This window comes from Neolamprologus multifasciatus, chromosome 14 (assembly GCF_963576455.1).
Source record: "Neolamprologus multifasciatus chromosome 14, fNeoMul1.2, whole genome shotgun sequence".
Lineage (NCBI taxonomy): Eukaryota > Metazoa > Chordata > Actinopteri > Cichliformes > Cichlidae > Neolamprologus > Neolamprologus multifasciatus.
The window spans coordinates 32068528-32080644 of NC_140452.1; the positions used below are offsets into that span (position 1 = coordinate 32068528).

At 41.9% G+C, this 12117-nt stretch overlaps 1 protein-coding gene across 2 annotated transcripts in view; it reads left to right on the forward strand.

Annotated features, from left to right (window-relative positions):
* lsamp (limbic system associated membrane protein) overlaps positions 1-12117 on the forward strand; it is a 223465-nt gene that overhangs the window by 191906 nt on the left and 19442 nt on the right. The window lies entirely within an intron of this gene.

Here is a 12117-nt window from a genome sequence, read left to right on the forward strand (position 1 = left end):
TTAGGGAAGGAAGGAAACAAAGAAAAAAATGAAAATGGGAGCAAGGCAGGATATAGTGAGAGCTCGAAGAGAAGGACAGAATACTGCTTTAAAATTTAATAGAGGTGCCATCATTCTTATCATCAGTTATAGCAACTCCAGTTGTTAATTAATGTTCAGTTATGCAATCAGGATCCTCTCAGCTCTGTGGTGTAATAGAGTTTACCAGTTACCCAGCACCGTTGGGAGACTAACCGCAGTGAACCTCCGAGGCTGCAGACGAGCAGGCTGCAGTGAGAACAGTAAGACAACAATGATTAAAATTCAGGTCATAAAGAAGCATCGACTTATTAACTGTACTGCACATTGGCAGCTGAGTGGAAAAGGGGCCACTAAGAGCCTCCTGTAAGCAAAATATCAACACTTTAAGTCCCCCGATGCCTATTCCCTGTCCATCAGCAGTCGTGTTTACTGTCATTGTGTCCTTCAGCAACACCCTGAACTCTTAAGGCGTTCTGGATAATAGCATCGGCTAACTGTAAATTGGTAAGCTATGAATCTACCCCAACAGTTTCATTGCAACAAAGACATCTGTCCAAATGAATTGATTTGGACCACAGCCCACGTTCCTTGGCTATATGATCCCCTGAATATTGAAGTCATAACCCTTTTATAACAGCGTTTGGCAGGGCAGCCTTTCAGAGATTTGATGCTGAGTGCCCTTGACACCCTTCGTACATCAGCCAGAGCGCTGTCGGCCGTGCTCCAAGGCCAGGCTCGGGGAAGTCTCCCCAGGACTGTCACCTTTTCTCGGAAGCTCTCTCTCCCCGTTTCTTCTCTGCGACTCTTTGTCTATCCATCTTGAGCCGTTGTGCCGTCCTCCTCTCCTTCATTTTCACTCTCACTGCCTCCTCCACTTTCCATCATCCTCCAATCTCATCCTTTTGGCAGAAGTATGACAGTCACTTCAGGTGTCCTTCTTGCTCCTCAATTCACTGTCTGGGGAAAAACGTGGCGTTAGCAAGCACAGCAGAACATGCTCGTGCACAGCCGTCCACGTGTATCTCTGCACTCCAGGGGGAGTGGAGCAAGCAAGAGTGCAGATACATAGATGCCTCAGTAGCCTGACTTCCGTGTCGTAGGAGTGGGTGTGTGTATCATTGTGTGCCAAGCTGTCAGTAACAGAGTGTAGCTGACAAGCCAGCTGATTGTAAGAGTGAAGTGTAAGGTGGTGACAGGTTCTTGTCAGAGCAACCTGGGTCAAAGCTTCCACTCCACATCTCCAGCTGTGTTCAACACTGTGTGTGTGCGCGCGTGTGTCTGTGTGTGTGTGTGCGCGTGTGTGTGTGTGCAATCAATGGAACGCCAGCCCCTTTGGGAAGCAAGGAGAAGACAGCTGCTCATCTGTCTCGCAGCAGGTCTCAGATCTGCTGACTGTCACTGTTCACTTGTTTGTTTACAGTCAGCGCCATCAGCAGCTGCTCTGAAATCAGTCTGATGCCACATGCTATACAGGACATTATGAGCACAGCTTGCCCTGTGTCTGCCTAGCCTCATTAGGTGTAGACACCGCTGGGTGGGCTGAACACTAGAGCTCAGACTTGTTTAAAGTCACGACTGTGTTGAAACTCTGCACTTTTTGTCGAAGCCATAACCTTTTTTCAGGTTTGAATTCCTGCTGAAGGAACAGAAGCAGGGGGAAGAGAAAGCAAGAAGAACAAGAAATGAGTTAGGTAATGCAGGTCGAGTACAAACTACTGACAAACATTAGGAAAATCGAATTAAACTGAGCAGAGGAACAAAACAAATCCTGCCATGGCAGTAAATGGTTTGATGACCAGAAAAAAAAAGGATGGGATTCTTATACTATGACATATGCAGTAAGCAGCACTCAGTGTCATGGCTACCTGTGGGAGATTTAACCATTTTATGTGATAGCAAAGGCTAAATGATGTTCCCGAAGCTCTTAATAACACTTAAGCATTTACCTTTATAATAGGCGTATCATGATATGATTTATGTTCTTCACAACAGTAGTGCAAGTTTTTCCTTCTGGAAAAAAGAATATGTCTGGATCTAAATTTACATAGAACAGGCACAGCTGTACTGATATTCTACTTGAACATCAGCATGGCTAAAAATAGTTTTTATCTTTCACGTTTTTCATCTGCGTGGGAAGCGAAGCCTTGCTTCAGTAGGACATTGTGTTAATAAGTATTATTGCAAGAATTAAATTGCAATAACTTTGTTGTTGGATTGTTAATGAGGATAAAGTCACAGTGCTTTAAAAGTGTTTTCATACCTTTCACGCTTTTTAATGAATGTTCTTGTAATAAGCATCAGTTAATGAGTAAAGAGGCACTAATGAGCCCTTATAAGAGCCTTAATAACATATGTTTGGTTAGAAAAACTAGGCTAATTATGACTGACAGACAGACAGAATACTAGCTGGTGATCACTTCATAATATATACCATTACTTCATGTAAATAATTTTGCATAATACTGAAAGACTACAAAAACCATTCCAGCCTGTACAAATAACATATAACAAAATGCCCCCTAAAAACAAGCTCATGAGGGAACTAACTCTGTAATGACAAATCATATCCTCGCGTAGGTGGTACAGAAATATGTTCAGTGCTACAAAATCACAGGACCACTACATCATGTTTTATATTGTTAAAGACGGCTGCTACTGGAAATTCCCCATTAAACCAGCAGATCGCACTTATTTTCTGTTTCAGTTTTATCTGCGTACGCGAAACCACGTGGGCAGAGACACTCTGACCTTGCTCTCCTCGCTCTCCCTGTGTAACACAAAGCCTCTCTTCCCCATGGCAAATGCAAGCCTATTGAATCAGTCCAGACAGTAATGAGAAGCCTCCCCACAACAATAGGCTAGATCCGTTTATCAGCTGTGTTTAAGAAAAGCCAGACAACCCAACTCTCCTTCATGGAAATTCAATCCCTTAAACCCTATTCTGCTTTATCAACAATTAATCTCCTTCTAAAGCCTCACACTTGAATGGGACAAGACAGCAAACAGCACACAGTGTTATATGGTGTGATGCCACACTGAGAGCAACCCCAGCACTCCCTCAAACAAACAAGAAGAAGGAAAATGGGACAGAGAGAGTAACAACAACGTTCAGAAAAACAGACGGCAGCGTCGCTTCGCTGTGCGTGTCATTTCTTCGGCTCAAGAAGCGGCAAATAAACAGCCGTCTTGTTTTTGGCTCCAACTCCTGCGTTATTTCTGCACTGCCAGCAGCAGTGGTGGCAAACGGCTGTGAACAGAAGTGGAAGTTCTCCTTTTGTCCTCGGACTGCCGATGAGCTATCGCTCATTTACCGTAGGGCTTCTTGCTGCCAAGAACAATAGGACATTAGAATTTAGCTGACAAAGCACCGCACATTAATACAAGAAGTCACTCAAAGACTCAATATATATATCTATATTTATAGAGAGAGAGAGAGACATTGGAGCTTTCACTTTAAAAAAAACAAGAATTTTTATGCTGTAGGAAAAGCGTAAGATCTTCATTGACATTAAAGGGCATTTGTCATTGGAAGACAATGTCAGACACACAGAAATCATATGCATTGGAACTTTTAAGAAGATCGCAGCATTGTGGCCCATGGAAAGATATTTGCATTTCATCAGGCATTTGTTTTTGGCAACACACTGTCATAAAAAACTCGTTTACTTTCTGAGACGCTCGTGTTTTCATTATCTCCGCTGCGAGAAATCTGTTGATGTGAATAGTTATTCAGTAATTATGTTCTGACCCATCATTTAAATCACAGCGACTCCCGACAGATAGATAGCTGCCATGTGGCTGTGTTAGATAAAGCCAGGACCAACTGTCCAAACACAATCGCACACACGCTCAAATGCACGCACACACTCTCACACACAGAGTTAAAGGGGTGATCATGGGTAGGTACGCATACACTGGCACGGGCGTCCGTGCTGTCGCGCTCGTGCAGACAAAAGAAAATAAATGTCGCGGGGTCTTTTATGCTACTTGACTCTGAAGTTTCTCAAATCAGCTGCTTAACATAAATTAGCATTTGCAAAATAAATGTAATTTTTCGCGCCGTGGCGAAGCGACGCCGATGAATGATGCATGAGGACATGCAAATGAGCGCAATCCAGCAGAAGTTTGCTCGCCGCTGTGCGATTCACATCCCTCGTCCACATCCTCCTCACTACCCCACTGCCACTCTCCTTCTTCCCCTGCTTCCTCTCCCATCCCTTACTTGAAAAGGTAGGGCGGGGGGGTGCGCAATGTTTTCCGGTTGTGTCCATCCCTAAGCAGTCCCTCACCCCTGCAAAGTGCTTTAATTGATATGGAAAACCTCAAGTTGTTCGTGCAAACTTAAAGTTTCCAGCACAATGCAAATCAGTATCTGGCACGCATTTGCTGAAGTGCACTTCTTCCAAGCTGCTCAACTCGTCCCAACTTGCTCCCAGAAAGCCCGCTGTTGCATGTCCCAGAAGCCGCAGGGGCTCTCGACAGTAAAATGTGGGTAATTATGTGCATTGTCTTTTCAGAATGGCTGCATCGCAAATTAGACAATGGCAGAAAAACAATTTGAGCTCAGTGTCCGAGTAAAGTAGTTAAATACCAGCTTAAAGACCAGCTTTCAATTTTGTTATTAAAGAAATCAGTAACTGATCTGCATTCAGCTGATGCGCTCAGCTATGAGCACATACACTGAATGCTTTACACACCTGGGACACAGGCTTTTTCTTCACTTTCCAGTCGAGTTTTCCACCAAATTTCACATGCTTTAAAACAATGACGGCAGGCGAGACGAGCTAGCTCGGGTGCTTCATTTAGGGCATCACTTCTCAACTGCGGGCAGCTGTAATGCAGCTTACTGTATAACTTAATCATTCGCAGATGCTTCCTGTAATTCTCCATCATTTCACGCTTTCCATTTACAGTATCCTGTTCTTTTCGTGCATCTTTGAGGGGGGTTACATCCGCTGCAGTCCAAATTCACACGGCAGAGGTATTACTTTCCAATTTCTCCCTGAAACAGTGCTTATCAAAGAAGCAGTTTCCAGTCACCAAGCACATCAGCAAAGGTAATTTAATTTTAGGTTTAGATTTTAGCCGTCATGGTATAGTATTCCCTTTGATCAGGAAATAGTTTCTCCCTAAGAGCAGCAGTAGCTCCTAAAATCCAATATGTCTTAATAATAAGAAGAAAACAGGAACAAATCATGACACTTAGCATTTTCACTGGAAAAATAATAGCTGCTTCCCAGTGACGTTCATTGATCTGTTGTGCATATAGAGAACAATCCACCACCTATTCCCTCCGTGTTTCTCATCGAGCATTCTATTGTTAGAGCAGCTCAAGGCTACCAGCACACCAAATGCCCCCACTCCAAGTGCACCGGGAGAAAAGTTTGAAAGAAACACTCTCACTAAGGAAAGGTAATCAATAGACTTGCAGCAAAGGCATTTCAGGCAGGGGATCAACTCTGACCTGTATTCAGAGATATTACAGGTGCAAGGGGAGGCACACATGCGTGGTTATATGTGTGAGCTTGGTACAAAAACACAAGATGTAGTTTCAGCGTTTGTGCTGCCAAAAAAGCCTTCACTCTCAGGGGTTTTTCACAGCCATTTGAAGAAATAAAAAAAGAAACCTAAGCGTATCCTGGGTTTACAAAAGAATGTATAGATATAACATATACATGCATAAGTTCGACCTTAACCTCAGATGCTGGGATTAACCCTTCAGCAGAAACACATTTTTGCGGGCGTTCTAAAATTGTCATCCATCAGACTCTGACAGCAGTTTTATGAAAGGCTTTTGTGAAAAATTCCTTCAGCTGCAAAATATTTGTGGTTTCTCTCGCGTGTGCCGTCTGTTTCGTCTCCCTGCGCAACATCCGAGTTTGATTCACACATGGGCTTTTTTTAACTGGGCCACTCAATAAACCTACATTTCTTCTCTTTGAGCCATTGTGTTTGTGTGCTGGTGTGGTTGGGGTCATTATTCTTTGGAAAGATACATTTCTGGGTTAACTTTCAGCTGTCAGACAGATGGTCTGACGTTATCTCAAAGCACCATTTGATGATGCTCAATTTGTTGTTGAATTCATTGCTTAGTCTTTGAGGAAGTATCGGAGCTCCATCTCATTACATTTTTACCACTGTGCCTCACATTCGGTGTAAAGTTCACTTCCTGGAAAGCTGTGTTTTGTCTGTGGCAAACATGTCCCCATCTTTGACTTAACTGTCACAGACAGCCTGAGATTAAAAAATGTATGCTATTTGTCTGCATGTGTGGTGACAAAACATTAAAGCAAAGCCTTACTCCACCGCACATGCTGGTCACATTTGTGCAATCTCTTTGTGACTGCACATGCATCCACTTTGAAACTAACAGCTGCGAGAGCTTTTAGTAGATCTTGAGATGAAAACCAGCTGGTTGTCACTTGAAAACGAGCCGCCTGTCGATGAAGTTCCTTTCAGTGGAATGATTTAGTTCAAATCACAGAGATCTTTTTGTAAATCTCTTGCTAGCCGGTCAGCAGCCATAGAGAGAAAAGAGGGAAAAGGGTATCTTTTGGAGTCACTTGTAACTGTTCTGAGTACACTAATTGTTATTGCAAGTGCACAAGATGTAATTTGTTCCGCACTATACCAGCTTTCTCCCCAACATGCTAAATACTCTACTACAGTATTAACAGGTTCAAATCCCCCCCCAAAAGCACAACCTAGTTGAAACATAAACCAGGTTTCGCTCCATTTTTAGTCATGTAGTCGTCACCATCGGCAACCTGGTGATGTTTGTAGTGGTCCTGGGTTCTGGTAGGTTTGGTCAGAAAGTGATAATGCAGCATTATAAGTTATAAATAACTGTGCCTGCAAAAGAGTAGGCTGTGATTAATAGTCCACCATCACTTTTGGCAGTGTCTATCACACACACACACACACACACACACACTGGAGGAAGCAGGTCTTCAAATGCCCTGGCTATCAATAATCTGCATCGCTAAATTATAAAGTAACCAACATTCATCATACACCTCTCTGCTATTAGGCTAAGAAACAATCAGGTAGTCTAAGGAGCTTGGAAAGAAAAGCGTCTGGACTTCTTTGAGTTGCCTGAAGATGTTTCACCTCTCATCCGAGAAGCTTCTTCAGTTCTAAGGGTCAAATGGTAGAGAGTCCCAGATATAAACCTAGTGGGAGTTTCCCCCCAAAGAGGGACAAAGGACCCCCTGATGATCCTCTACCTAATCACATGAGCCAAGGTGTGAAAACGGGTGTAGGTCACAATCAGCCAGGGTTTCGGGTGAGCTCATTGTGAAACCTGGCCCCACCCTATCATGTGATTTCCTGAGGTCAGATGGCCCAGGATGTGAGTGGGCATTAAGGCGTCTGGGAAGGGGTCTCAAAACTGGCTTATAGATGGCAGACAGTTGGTGTCGTAAACCACCGCCTCTGTTCAAAGATGGTCACTCACAGTGGACGTAAATGGCTTCTTTCACTCCTCTTTCAAACCATCTGTCCTCTCTGTCCAAAATGTGAATGTTGGCATCCTCGAAAGAGTGTCCTTTATCCTTAAGATGCAGATGAACTGCTGAGTCTTGTCCTGTGGAGGTGGCTCTTCTGTGTTGTGCCATGCGCTTGTGAAGTGGTTGTTTGGTCTCTCCGATGTAGAGGTCTGGGCATTCCTCGCGGCACTGTACAGCATACACCACATTGTTAAGTTTGTGTTTAGGAGTTTTGTCTTTCGGGTGAACCAGTTTCTGTCTGAGTGTGTTGCTGGGTCTGAAGTACACTAGGATGTCGTGCTTGGAGAAAACTCTCCTGAGTTTCTCTGATACACCGGCTACATAGGGGATGACAATGTTGTTGCGTCTGTCTTTCTTATCCTCCCTCGCTGGTGTCTGATCTTCTTTTCTGTGCATCTTTGCTGATTTGATAAACGCCCAATTAGGATAACCGCATGTTATCCTAAACCGCACACTGTTTCCATCCATCCATCCAGACTGATGGATGGATGGATGGACTTTGTAGAAAAATTATACAAGCCTAGTTTTTAGTTTTATTTTAGTCAAGTAAAACGTTTTGGTGTTTTCAAAATCAATAAATGCAACAATTCCTATCCTGCCGCCTGCCCTTCGACAGTTGGAAACAGGACATTTTTTGCATTTAATTAATGTTTCAGTAATTAGAAAGCTTCAGGCTTCATGTACTTTATCTTGTACATGTAAAAAATTAATTTTTTTCTCTATTATGGTTTAACAGTCATTAGTGTCCATTTTTTGTCTGAAGGTTGTAGTGAGCAATAGACCTTGGCATGTTGATAACTCACATTTCATCCAAGAGGTTCAAACAAGTTTTTACCAGTTACTCCTCTATATAAGGAGGCTCTATATAATAATTGCTGTCTGGAAACTGGAAACTGAGGTCAACAAAACGTTATTTATTTAAATATATCAACACGCATGCTATATTTCAAAAGAGGCTAAAATGTTTACTTATCTAAATTGTGCAAAATAGCCAACAGCTATGAGATATTAAAGTATTTTTTCCAGCAGAACATCAATATTAAAGTGTTTCATGAAATCTGAAGGCCTCACATTTACATAATTGCCATTTGCAGCGTAGCAGCTGAAAGCTTACAGTTAGTTGGTAAATCCTAATTTACCGGCCAACTGTCATTGTAGCTCTGTTAAAGCTAATAATTGGTACTTCTGTGATATGGTGAAACCAGAAGGCAAACATTTAGTCTGTCTTGTTATTCTTATTTGTGGAAGTAGATATACAAATTATTAGCTTGTTTTTTATAATAAATTAGTAAATTGTCTGTGTTTGCTTTCAAAATCTAAAACTAGTTCAGAATTTTCCTGTTTTAGTTTTTATCTCGGGAGTTATCAAGAAGCAAGCATATTGCTATAGGTTGGAAACATTCTCAGCTGTGAAGTAACTTTTACTGGCTGTTATTGAAGCTAATGGCATTATTAGCTATAGCTAGCTATAACTCCTGTCTTGGGTTAGTCAGATAATACAACATTTATCAAATGTTGATATAAGTACTTTCAGCAATTACATGCAGAAGAATTAGTATAACAATAACTTCTGAACATTGAAAAGGGTGATATATGTGAATATACAGTACAAGTGATCCTTCTAGCCATGCATAGCTTAGCTCTGATGCTAAATGTTTCAATATAACAGTAAACAGTGGAAAGATCAGGTTGATGATAGACATTTGTGATGCACAGCAAACGATTACATTTTAGATCCCCTGTCTGGTTTATGACCAAATTCCCATTAGCCTCAGCTGTGTTCAGTCTTTAATGGTAATTTTTAGAAATGTGAGCGTGCTAGCACACAAAGTAAACCATAACATCAGTGTCATCCTAGTGTATACTGCAGGAGAAAATGCTTCATTTAGGAAAAGCAAGTATTCAAAATACATTCACGGCATGACCTTGCCTTACTTAATGTATTCCTTTCCTATCTGACACCCACTCACTCTCTACTATCCAGATTAGCATAGAAATGTGATGATATAATATAGTATAATGCCAGGTTTCATGGGGCTTTTCTAATGTGCACACTTTTTGAGTCAGTCCCCGCTCTCGGTGCTCCCTGAAAAACCTTCAAGGAAATCTCTGTTCACCCCTGAATTCATGTGTGCAGGCTTCATACTCACCATAGAGACATTACGCCTCTGCACGCAGCGTGGGCACGTGTATGTACACATGCGCTGAGATTGTACACACACTCAAATCAATTCCCCTTAGACAAGATTAGCCAATCTATCTTCATTACACTTCATTAAATAGATAACACGTGACGCGCTCGCTCAGTGTGCAGGATGTATTCTCCTGTGGGCGCAGACAAAGATGTGTGAAATGTAATTAATTGTTTCTTTACACAATACGTCTCGTTCCATTAATGAAAGTGATTGAGTTGCTCTTTATACACTCCAGGTTAGACTGGTGACAGTTCATTTCTACATTTTAACTAGTCTAGCTACTTCCTCTCATCTTGTTCAAATTTGCTCCTCACTTCACTTTCTGTCTCTTTTCTTTGATCTTTTGCATTTACCTGGTCCCCCCCACCCACCCAGTACTGAAAACCAAAGTGCTGAAGAAGATAGTGAGCTTCAAGAGAATTTCCATGGCAACAGATTTTCAATCATACCTCTCCAATAACATTGCTCTGACAGTTCGTCCAGGGAGGGCTGAATATGATGTGGCTTAGACTTTGATCACGATCTCACTGATCTTTCAATCAACGTCAGATAATACTGAATCTCAGCTGACCTCCATCTCCATTAAGCAGCTGATTTAATCATTTAGCTTTCTCTCAGTTTCAAATATTGAGACTGCCCACTGGGTTATAGATATCTGAAGGCATAAAATAATGCGACTAATTTCTATGCAGTAGTCATTACCTGGGGTTTTTCTCTGAGATTTGTGGCAGAGATGTCAAAAGCAAAACTCCCATTGTTTGACTAACCTCCCATGTCAGAGTCCCTGACACTTTCTCAGGGTTTCTCAGGGTGAGCGGTTCTGGGTTTCACAAAGCCTGAAGCCCCTTCGCTGCAAACTTTAGCGTGGTCTCGCCCACAGCTGAGACCGCTGACATTTACTGTTGTTACAAACAGCGCATTTTCTCACTCACCCTTGAGATCTCCCCTCTGCAATTTATTTCCACCACCACCACGATTCCATCATCCCACTTTTTTTTTTAGATTAAGTGAAGTATCAGTCGATGTTGTAGTAGATATTATATTTCTCTTGGTCCTCAGAGAGTCCCTCTCCAATGCAGATAATTGCATCTTTTTTGAAGAAGAAGAAATTCACCAAGATCTGAACTTTTGGTGCATCTGCTTTTTCAAGAAGTTACTGCAATTTCCTAAAACTTCATTTACCACGAGGTGTAGATGTGTAGAATGGATACTGAAGTAAAGCTTGTCATTTTTGTTTGTTTTTTGTTTAGACCCAAATTATCACATATCAGTCTAGTTAGTTCCGATGCCACACATGCAACACATGAATTAATTGTGATATTACACACAATGATAGCACGACCTCTATGACTGAAGATGAAACACAGTTAGCATGGTAGCACATCAAAGAATGTGCCATTGTTACCTCCTGACCCCACCCATAGATCTCTAATAAGACATAGCAGATCTTTCCTAATGAGATGCCGAGCCATTGTGTTCTTTACATGGGTAATTAGCCGGATTGCTCGTTAAACAATTAGTCAGATATCTCCCTGGTAGTCTCTGTGCACTCTGTTCACACACTTTGTCGGACATTAGCAGATGCCATTCCTACGTTAATTGAAACTTTCAGACAAAGCAACTAATTCAAGTCAGCGTAACAAGTTGTTGAATATTAGCTGCACTTTCACCTGTACAGTCCATCTAAGTCCGTTGGAATTTTTGAGCATGAGCCAACTGTGAATTTAAATGTTTATTTGTTGTTGCTTCTGTTGTGGAATATGAGCATGAACGCATCCAATAATTTTAAATTGTCCCTTATTTATTTAGGCCTTTTTCTTGAGTGAGCCTCAAACAAATTTATGGTGTCAGTGTGCTGTGAGTGCAGTGCATGTGTGATGTGTGGCTACAAATACCTGTTTACTGGTCCAATTGGGACGCCATACAGGATTCCTGCAAATCCAAAAATCCCACAGGCACACCTTTGTGACTGACCAGGTGTGTGGAAATAAGAAGGCTTTGTCTCTCTTTCTCGAGTTGCAGTGTGTGTGTGTGTGTGTGTTCACAGCCGAGTGCTACATCAGTAATGCCTAAGGGCAGAGACTACCTCAAAGTGCTCTCCGTTTCCCAAGTGTGGCTAATTAGTGCAGCTACGAACGAGGATAGCACTTCACATAAACAAATTTACTGCAACCAGACTGTCACCTTTGAAGATATATGTCATATCACCTTGAAATGTGAAATAAGACTAAGTTGGAAAGAAATACATACATTTCATAATATTTGAGCTCCAAAGCTTCTAGTATATTTAATATATGAGTCAGATTGGCCATTTTGCCTTTCATTCTAAACATGGCCATGCAAAGCGTGGTGGAGTGGGCGGCAAAATAATGGCAGTAATCTTATTAAATCAT